This window comes from Apteryx rowi, unplaced genomic scaffold (genome assembly GCF_003343035.1).
Source record: "Apteryx rowi isolate R43461 unplaced genomic scaffold, aptRow1 scaffold_2, whole genome shotgun sequence".
NCBI classification, from domain to species: Eukaryota; Metazoa; Chordata; class Aves; order Apterygiformes; family Apterygidae; genus Apteryx; species Apteryx rowi.
This window is the reverse complement of record NW_020448307.1, coordinates 9,791,969-9,802,508: the sequence shown is the minus strand read 5'-3', so window position 1 is coordinate 9,802,508 and position 10,540 is coordinate 9,791,969. Positions and strand designations below refer to the sequence as shown.

General features: G+C 61.0%; 1 protein-coding gene across 2 annotated transcripts in view; it reads right to left on the bottom strand.

The window, feature by feature from the left end:
* Positions 1-10,518, bottom strand: part of RNF44 (ring finger protein 44) — a 20,022-nt gene extending 9,504 nt beyond the window's left edge. Inside the window, exon 1 of one of the 2 annotated variants that reach the window (XM_026063406.1) lies at positions 10,456-10,518. The gene's annotated coding sequence lies outside the window, so the exon portion shown is untranslated. Of the gene's footprint in view, positions 1-3,290; positions 3,947-10,455 lie in introns of those variants that run through there. The other variant, XM_026063404.1, reaches the window with a different exon arrangement.
* Between the last annotated feature and the right edge of the window lie 22 nt (positions 10,519-10,540).

The following is a 10,540-nucleotide window of genomic DNA, read 5'->3' as shown; positions in this document are numbered from 1 at the left end:
GGCGCGGCCCTCGCCCCCCGCGCGCGGCACCTTACCGGCTGCTCCGCGGCGGCCGCCCTCGGCGCTTTACTCAYGGGCCGGCGTCCTCCTGCAGCTCCCGCGGGGGGCTCCCGGCCGAGCCCCCGCCTCGGCCGGCCTCGCGGCTCCCCTCGCCTCGCCGCGCGTGTGGCCGCTCCGCTGGGCGCTCCGCTGGGGTGCGAGGGCGCCGAGGTGCTGCCTCCGGGTCCCCGCGCGCTCCCTGCCACCTCGGGGTTTCGCTGCCATGTTACCGCTCGAAGTTGCAYGGAAAAGCCGCAGAAAGAGGGGAGCTAAACGCGACAAACAACTCTCCGCCAGCCTGGGACAGCAGACGACAGAGAACTTTCTCCTCTCCTGTTTAATATGGCATCCAGCTGCCACCTGTACCAAGCGCCTGTCAGGCACACAGAAATCTCCACTCTGAGGGCATCTCCACCCAGTTTGAATTTCTGGACACCAGCAAGCCCCTGCTGCTTCTGAAAAGCCTCCTGCTTTCTACCCTGAATTAAATAGGGAGCCAGAACTCCTAGGAGTGTCTCCAGGAGATGCACCGGCAGGTAAGTGAAGCAAATCACATGGTTGACGGCTAGCGCYGAGAGCTGAACGCCGAGAGGCTGTGCCACTGGCTCCCCGCATGCCTCCAGGAGCATCCTTCAGCACGAGTCAAACCCCTGCGCTCAGGAGAGCGCAAAGCAGAAGCTTTGCTGAAAGCCAGATGCTGCATCCAAGCCAAACTTCCCCGAGTCACAGTCAGAAATTCGAAGGTAGGCGCGTGAGCCAGCTGACAGCCCTGATGTAATGGCTATAAAACAGCCCTCCCCTGACAGCTAGGCTTTAAAGAGCTAACAACCAAAAGGGAGCTAATTAATTTGTAACATCACCCCTTTAAAGAAAACCTCAGATCAGTGGCAGCGTTTTAACAACCCAGTAGCTCATCATGGCGATGACCAGCCAGATTCAGGTCTGTCCTGTCCCGGCCCCGCAACCCCGCTCGCTCCAGGCTCCTCTCAAGGCCAGTTTGCTGGGTCTCAGTTCCTCATCCCAAGTCCAGACACCCAGGAACAGGGATGAGCCACATCAGCCACAAGGCTTCCCCCGGGGCACTGCAGAGTCCCCCTGGGCAAACCACCTCGCTGCTCCCTCTGCCATCGCCGCTGACAGCACACAGTCAACCGCTTCTGACCCCTGGAGCAAGGGACATGCCAGGGACAAGAAAGCTGGACATGCCGCAGACCTCCAACGGGGTCAGACCTGTGTGCTCAGACAGGCAGCCTGGGAAGGGACAGACACAACTGAATCAGCAGCCCAGACACGATCACCCCGCAGGGTCCGCTCTACCTCTCTGGTTCAAGCCCTGGGGACCAGAGGGATGAGGAGGAAAGTGGCCCTCTGCACTTCGAGCTTGCCATCGGTTGCAGGCTGAGGCAGTCCCACACCTTCACAAGGCTGCCAGAGCATGGCCCGATCCCAGCACAAGCAGCGAGGCCCCAGCTGCAGGCAGAGGCCACAAATGATGGATGTGTGTGCAGACGCTCCCTCCTGACCCACGCCAGCATCACCAGCTCCCCCACTGCCAGCAGCTATCGATGTCCTCAGGACGGCAGTGGGAGAAGCAATCAATGAAGCATAGCTCTCCGGTGAGGTGCCGCTCACGCTGCCGGATAGATGCGAGTACCTAAGGCTGGATGCGAGGACGGTGCTGCTTGTGAGGCTGGACGGTTCCTGTGGCAGCGCCAGGTCCAGTTGTGCTGTGTGTGGCACCACACRTGGCCGCAGTGGCCAGGCCGGGCCTTCCCAGCCAGTGCCTACGAGGATGGGGGCACTGCATGTCCAGCTGCAGCACTAGGGCACGTGGAAGCGGCTCAGCCAACACCTGCCCCACACTGTCTCCGGGAACCTGGCCGCGCACACAGCCACCAACACATCGCACTGCCCCGGGTCCAGGAGCTCTGCCACTGCACAGAGGCTGGCTGCTGATGACCGGCAGCGTGACAGCGTTTCCACATGGTGTTCGCCTGGAAGAGCCAGGCGAGGAGCCCGAGCGACGCCCCTCCAGTGCTACAGCATGGCCAGCCACTGACAGGCGCTTTGGTCAGCGCTTTTGGGCCAGGTCAGGGGATGTGGAGTCTGTCTAATCGCTCTCCTCCAGCGAGCCTGACCCTCACCCTGGCCAGCAAGACCTGTGACATCTCAAGCAAGCTGAGCCCTCCGCACCACACAGCAGCCTTAGAAAGCTCCCTGCCTGCGGGGGCTGCACATGCCCAGCTCTCATCCCAGAGGACTCTGCAGGCAGAACTCAGCTACTTCGCAGCGAATAGGCAGCCCACCCTCTCCCTCGCTAGAGCCAGAGGTCAGCAGAATTCAAGCCTCCACGAGCCCAGGCTCTTTAAGACACCATCTGCTGCTGCAGACATGTGCCGYCTCCCTTGCCCCATATATAGGTCAGGTCTGTCACAGGATTAGCTGGGGTGATTTGAGTGGTGTGAGCACATCTCCCCCTTGAGATATGCTCTTCCCCATCCTCTCCCCCAGCTTGCTGGCAACTTGCATCCACGCTCCCTGGCCTCTCCCTCAAGTTCAGGGGGAGGGAGAGGTCCCAGATCCTCCTCTGCCCTCCGCAAGGCCTGGCAAACAAGTGGGAAGAGGCTGGTGCCCAGAAGTTCCCAAGTTGCAGAGGGGCCAGGAGGAGTGTCCCCATCCGACCCAAGGTCTGTCACAAATGCCACAGGGTCAAGTGCTTCTCCCCTGGGGAGAGGAGGAGGCGAGGAGCTCCCTCCCTGCTCCGCGCAACTCGGTGAAGTTAACTTCGCTGGCAAGGGAGGCAGGACGCCTCTGCTGCRATCACACGCCACCCACTCACACCCCCAGAATGACAGCACTCCCGTCAAACGCCTCCAGCCACACACACGTGGAAGATGCTGACATGAGGAACAAGTAGCTGCACAGGCAGCGGAACTGATGAAGCCTGGTTTCCTGTCGATCTCTCCCACGTGGATTCTCCAATGTCTAATAGCAAGATTGAGCTGCACTGCAGAGGGAGCGCTAACAGCATCTTTCTCCCCATGAGCCAGAACCTGTAGCAAGCAAATACCTCTGAGACAGCTACCACACTGTCAGTCTTGACTGAAACGATCCAGCAGGCTCAAAGTGGAGGGAGAAGGCTTGCAAATAGACAGCAAGCCTGCACATGTCTTCATTTTCTCAGGACAGGGTAAATAATCCACAGAGATATCCCCACCTTTCTTCATTTGACCCCAAAACACCTGCGTGACCTGGATATCATGTCCAGAACGTTGCTGGTGCAGCAGCCAGATCCAGCTCGGGCACCTCTGCAGCTCAGCAGCGTCAAGCGACGGGAAGTGTCCTCTACTGCCCTTCCCTCCCTGCAGCAGGCTAAAAAGCAGACATCCTGGGTCAGCTCGTGGGGCAATCCAGCCCAGCATTCAACAGCTGTTGCCACAGATACACGTCCTCACAGTCTAAAGGACCTTCCRCAATGGGTACTGTGCAGCCCGTGGTGGACTCTCCTCCCATGGACACAAGCACTTTGAACCCCTGCACACCTCTGTCTTTTCTGGTGTCCCGCAGCAGCGAGTTCCACAGCTCAGTTACACGTGGGTGGGGGAAAAAAAAAGCTAATGCTGCCATGTTTGTCTCCGACCTACTGCCTGGACAGTCCCCCCAGGCCCTCTTCTACTGCAAGACACAGCAGTTAAGGACTGCTGACTCCTTTTCCCCTCACCTTTTTGTTCTCCTTTCAGACAGCTCTTTTTTAAAATGAAGAGACCCAACCTCTCCTTTGGCAGAGCCACCCCAAGGAGCAGGGATCCAACCCCATGCCTATCCCCGTACTGGGTCTCTGGGAGTCCCCTGCTCACCCGCCACCTCTCCACACGCATCCTTCTAGTCCAGCCCGCTCTCTACACGCTGCGGACAGTATTAATAGCGTCTGCCAAGCAAGCGGCCAAGGGCAGAAGGAGCTGGGCTCCAGACGCCTTCCCCGCTGCTCTGCCGGCTGGGCCCAGACTGGACCCCTCCGCCTCCCCTCCCGCACTCGTGGCGGCCCTTCTGCCGTCGCACAGGAAGCGGAGCAGAGCGGCAGTGTCTGGTTTCGCGGCTCTAGCAAAAGGATACAGGCAGAGCCAGAAGCTGGCGGATGGCAAAGAGCAATTTCGTTACCATTCAGCAAAATGAAACGTCTCTTGAAAACACTACTGACAATCAGGAAGTTGGGTTGGGTGTTTTGTTTTGTGTTTTAAGAAGCCCGCAGGGACACCAACAACCTGCAATAATCATCTTCAGAAAGGAGCTCACAGAAATTTGTGATTTTCAGCAATGATTTACCATTTTGTCCTTGGTTTAAAAATTGCCAAAAGGCTGCTTACAAGATGCGCTGAAACAGGCACTGACCACTGCCTTAAGCACAAAAGAAGCTTGCTACAATATCTCCCTGATACAATCACTCACAGAGAACCCCTTGCCAGTGCCTGGGGATGGTTTTAAGAGAAAAAGCATGATTTCCAAGCTGACAGCCCCTGTGCACAAAGCGCGACTGTGCAGTGACAACAGAGCAGCCTGGGGCACAGGAGCTGGCTGACCTCTGCTACAGCTTTTGCCGGTAGATTTTTATTGTTCACCACTTTCCCAAAGTGCAGGCACAGAAAAAAAAGCAACTAAGATACTTGGATCAAAGAGCAAACGCAGCCAGCGAGCCCCACCAGATCAGCAGGGAAAAGACGACCTGCCAGAGAGAATCGTAGCTCAGGGCTGCCTGGTCAGGGGARGGAAGGGTCAGAGCACCAACCCTCCCTTCCCGTGGGTGACAGGGAGAGGTGCTGGAGCCCTTGGTCACCGTGATGCAGGGTCACCCAAGAAAAAGCTGCTGCTAGCACACAGCATCGCAGGCCAGTCCTCTGCTCTGCACAGTCGAGCTGAAAACCCTTGTCCTGCTTTCCAGGGTAGCCAAGGAAAGCCCGGAGCTACAGCTCCACAGCTGGTGAAGCCAGACCTCCAGGGACCAGGATGCAGCTGGAAAATAAGATTCCCCAGACCGAAGGCCTGTCATGAGCACTGCTTGCTGGAGACACTGCTCACCTTGGCCTCTGCTGTGCACACAGCAAAGCAGGGAGTCCTCCCAAACTACCCCCTCTCTGGAAAACCCAGACATCCCATATCACACACCTGCTTCTGAGGGGCACAAATATGGCAGATGTCAGCCAAGCGCCAAGGTGGCAGCAATGGGGGCGCAAGAGTGGATGAAACCCTCCCGCCTGGCAGTCCTGGACCCCTGCCCTCTGTGCACATGGGCTCGCAGTCCGCTCTCCTCCGCTGTGTGCTGCCAGAGAGCAGCTCCCCCCTTCCAGAAAACGGCACCCACCCCGGCCATGGGAGACTGAGGACCTGCGGGTGCAAGGATGAAGGAAAAGAAAAACACCTGGGGTGACATTGCCCAAGAAGTTTGCAGGCTGGCTTCTCCCAACACCCTTGTGAGCAGACAACACAGATCCACATTGCTCCCCTCCAGAACCAGCTTGTGCTGGGGAGCCACGGCATGTCCCCACTCAGCTCAGTGGGTGCACAGCTCGGGGCCTGGCACTGCTGAGTTCCTGCCAGGCCAATGTCACAGGGCCTTCAGGAGGGCTCCCCAGCATCAGCTGCTTTCTAGGACATTTTAGCAGCCTCTAAAAGCTTCGCACATCAAACAGGCACCCTAACCATTGAGCCTGCCTGCTGCAGCACCTCCTGGGGTATGCAAATGCCTTGGCCAGCCATCCACCTTGCACAGGACAGGTGGCAAACCACGTTGCTCCGGCTCGCTCTGAGCAGGGAGCCAAGAGATGCGAGGGAAAATGCTGTGCACCAGCTTTTCAATTCAGAGATGAGAAATCAAAACCATCAAAAAGCTCCCTGCTTTTCTGCCAAAAACTAGTGCTGCGCTGCTTACCGCTGGCTGCCCAGCTACCACCTCCCCAACCATGCCCCGCGGCCAAGCTCACGTGACCGTGAAGTGGATGCACACAGTAGGAGTGGCTGTAGTGACAGTATTACAGCTTGTGTCGGACACACATCTAAGCCCAGCAAATCCCAGCGCTCTGCAGCTCTCATTTACAAACCCCACACGCTTTGCACAGGTACACAGGCTTCAACAGGAGCTCGGTGTCCACAGCCCTGGGAAAACACCCAGGTAGGGCTGCATCTGAGGAGCTGACAGCACAGCAAGCTCAGAGCTCCCGCACTTGCTGACATCCACCAACGTGAGGAAGGGTCTGTGCCAACCCGCAGGGACAGGGAGAGCTGTTCTTCACCAGCCCTCATTCAGGTCGGGAGTCTGCGCTGGGCCAACTCAGCCCACCCCACTACGACGTGTCTCCAGCCCCAGCACCATCTCGGTGTGCTTCTCCCCTTGCAGATATTCCCACCCCAGACCAGCGATGGGCACCATGGGGAAGCAGGGACTTTTGACAGGATGAGCAGGACTTTGCCACATCCTGCTCCACTCCAGGCCACTTCACTTCTGTCCACACCGCTGCCCCAGGGTGGCAGGACTTCACCGGCTCTTTGCACACCTGGAAGAAGTGCTGCAAGCCAAAGCCCTACCTGCTGGCTGTTATTTCATTCCTCTAACAGGTCCATAAAACAGGGATAATTAAATCTCCCCTAAACTCTCTTCCATTTAAAATAAAAATCTATAGTCCCTATTTCATTAGCTGGCTCTGGGTTTTACAGCTTGATCAATTCCTCTGCACAGAGCTCTGGTCCCAGGCAGGCAGACACAAAACACACAGCGAGCAGCTTCCACTGTGCAAATCAATGGGGATTTACAAAGTCTCCTTTCCCCGTTCTTTGTTCTGTGCTCACTAAACGGGAGCCATACAGCGTGTCAGGTAGGGGCGGCATGTTTCACTGCTCAAGGGAACGTCACTTCCACGCGCTGCTTCAGAAGTCAGATTTAGTGCCTGGCAAGAGCAGAGGCAGTGGCAATGCTCCTCCGGCACTGGGGTGCGGGGAGAGCCCAGCACAGCGCCCCTGTAACGCAGCACAACCCTAAGGGCACGGCAGCCCAGCGCCGCAGGCCGGGCGCACGGCGGGGTGACGCCTCTCTGCTCGCTCCTAGGCGAAGGGGGACCAGGCCCAGCTCTCATGACCAACGCCTGGAGCCAGAGCCCTGCACGAGCACCAACCGGGAGCCAGGAGGAGCAGCCCAGGGCGGCAGGAGGGGAGCCCCAGCCAGAGCCGGCTGCTGCTGTGACCTCCCTGCGTGCAAAGCGGAAGAGGCTCAGCTCCGAGACCTGAGCGCACAGGCTCACCATTTCCTGCCCTTCCCAGCCCTCCGCTTCTGCCTTGCCGTGCACCGCCTTCCCCGTGCGAGCATGCCAGGCCGGTCGCTGGAGCAGCCGGGGCTCCAGATGGCTCTCACCACCCCTGCAAACCTCTCCCTTCGTTGCAGCGGAGAGCTACCGGCTCCTGGCAGCAGATGGAGGGACCACAGCAGCAGCAAGCGCTGCACAGATACCAGACGGCAGGGCGCCTGCCTGCCCACGGAGCGGAGATCAGCACCCAGCTCCTGCTCTGCACCCCACGCTGGCATTGGCGGCTGCAGCCAGCCTGTGCCTGGTGGAGGCCACTGTCCCTTCCTTGTCCCCACAGGGTGCCCAGGCCACAGGACAGGGATGGCATGTAGCAGAGGAGGCTTCAAGCAAACCACAGCTGTGTCACCCCAGGCAGCTCCGGCCCAAGGCCAGTGCCCAGGTGCCACCCATCACACCACTTCACTCCAAACACACATCACTCCCTTAGACCTTTGTTCAGCCAGAAAGCAGTGAGAGACCCAGGGGTTCCTGTCCTGCTAGTGCCAGGACAGACCACAGAGACAGCTCCAAAGCGATGGCCCAGCAGCTGCAGCCACAAGGTGCTCTGACCTGGCTGCACAAGGCTGGCGATGGACAGACCATGCTGCATGGGCCCTAACCCTGACCTCTGCCAGTCCACCCGAGGGCAGGCTAGCACGGTCATGGGCATGTCTCTGCGAGGGGACATCAGGGTAGGTCCCTGGGACACAGGAACAGCCACCAGTCAGAGCACCCCAGCTCCAAGCAAGGCTGGGGGTGACAAAGCCCTGCAGCCCGACTGCGACTCCTGGTGCAGCACGGCTCTGCGCAGAGGGGAATCACACCTGAGCCTCCCAAATTCACCCAGGCGGCTCCCACCTCCCATGCCAACACCTGCCCTGGCCCTGCCCACACTGCCGCCCGAGCAGAGGGATGGAGACGGGCTGCAGGGCACCTGCTAAACCAAACCACAGCCCGAGAGACTTGCCGACGCAGAGCACAGCTCCTGCAGCCTGGCCAGCTTCAAAGCAAACACCCAAAGGTGACAAACAAAGGCACCCGGCAGGCACTCCGCATTAGCAGTATTTTTAGACACCGCTATGGAGCCGGCCTTATTATTTTCATTGCAACGTGCATAATTACCCACCATGCACTGCAGTGACATCAGACGGCAGCCTGCTCCCATCCGACAGCCGGCAAGGCCAGGCCCGCGCCTGCCCTCCGCCCGTCGCCCCGGCCACCGGCACGGATTCGGCCTCCGCAGCCTCTGTCCTGCGCATCTCCCCGGGGCACGGTGTCACCGCTATGCACAGGAGCTGCCTGTCCCGGGGAATCAGGTCCTCGGGAGCCAAAATGGGTGCAGGTGGCACAGGGGAGGTGGGAAGAGAGGCCGAACGAGGCAGGGACACAGGACAGCGAGGAGCTACAGACGCATGGGCAAGACCCGCTCAGCCAGCTGTCCGAGAGACAAGGGGCCGGCGCAGGGCTCGCAGGGTGCAGTCTGCATCCGAGGTGCCAGAACAAAACCAAGAGGCACTTGTGGGAAGACCTGCTGGCCTGTCAGCAGAGAGACGGCGTCCACCTTGGCCCAGGCTGCCAACAGAGTTCAACCAGCTGAACTTCTGCCCAGGAAAGCAAGCCCTGGCATGCAGCCCCAAACCCAGAGATCCTTCAGCCCTGCAGAGCTTGGGCTGGAGGTTTCGCACATCCCAAGCTAGCGATACCCCCGTTCCCACACAAGCTCTGCTCGTGAGCCCAGCCTGCTGCACACACCCGCTGCAATCGTGGTACACGCAACAGGGGCTGCAGCAAAACGCGCCTCGCGTTCCCTGCCAGGTCCAGGGGGCAGGCGCCACCGCTTGGGGTTTATTTACTTCCAAGCAGCTTCCCCATTTACGACTTTCTCGGGAGTTTCGCCACTTCCCTTTCCGTCTCTCCTCGCGCAACAGGGCACTCACCCCGAGCGGGGCGGGAGACGACGGATTTCAGGTCAGGCAGCACCGCACTGGAAATGGGAACGGCAGACGGAGCACTTTTATCTCGTCCTATAAAAAGTGCCCTTCGAGTCAGTGACACAAAACCCGGCCTCGACACAAGCCACCGACTCGTGTGCAGCCGGAGACACGCCGGTGCGGAAACGGGGCGGCCCGGCAGCCCCCGGAGAAGGGACAAGGCCGCAGCCAGGCTGCAGGGGGGCGACTTCAGGGCAGCCCCCGCTCTGCCAGCTAAGCCCCAAAGGATGCAAGCACCCGGCACCCGGCGCAGCCCACCCCAGCTCCACCACCCTCCCGGATGCCCCAAGCAGACCCGAGGCACCCGGCACGGCCCTGCTCTCCCCGGGGGGCTCCCGGAGAGCCGGGGGCTCTCTCCATCCGTCCCCGGCAGCAGCCACCGCAGCACATCTACCGGCTTGTACCTGCCCCTGGGGCACCGGGCCCTGCTTGCCTGCCCCACGCATCCAGCCCCGGTGCACGGGGTCCTGCTGCCCCATGCAACCATCTCTCCCGTGCGGCGGGCCCCGCGCCCACCCCTGCCCCCGGTGCACCGGGCCGMGCTTACTCCCTTTCCCCTTGCATCGGGCCCTGCCCGTGCATCCGCCACCATGCACCGGTGCACCGGCCCTGCCCGCCCCCTTCCGCGGTGCACAGAGCCCTGCCCCTTCCCCGGTGCACCGGGGCCGGCCTGCCCCCTTTCCCGCTGCACCTGGCCCTGCCCCTTTCTCCGGTGCACCGTGCCCTGCCCGCCTCCTTTCCCCGGTGCACCGGGCCCGGCCTGCCCCCTTCCCCGGTGCACCGTGCCCTGCCCGCCTCCTCTCCCCGGTGCACCGGGTCCTGCCCGCCCCCTTTCCCGCTGCACCTGGCCCTGCCCCTTTCCCCGGTGCACCGGGCCCGGCCCGCCTCCTTTCCCCGGTGCACCGGGCCCTGCCTGCCCCTTTCCCCGGTGCACCGGGCCCTGCCTGCCTCCTTTTCCCACTGCACTGGCCCTGCCCGCCCCCTTTCCCCGGTGCACCGGGTTTTGCCCCCTTCCGCCGTGCACCGGGCCCTGCCCGCCCCGTGCAACCACCCCCTTGCCCGGGCTCGGGCCCCGGCGCCGCCGCTCCCGCACCTACCGGAGGCGCCGCCCCCGCCGCTCGCCCGCTCTGCCCGGCGCACGAAGGCCGCTCGGTGCCTGCCCCGGCCCTGCCCGCGGCTCAG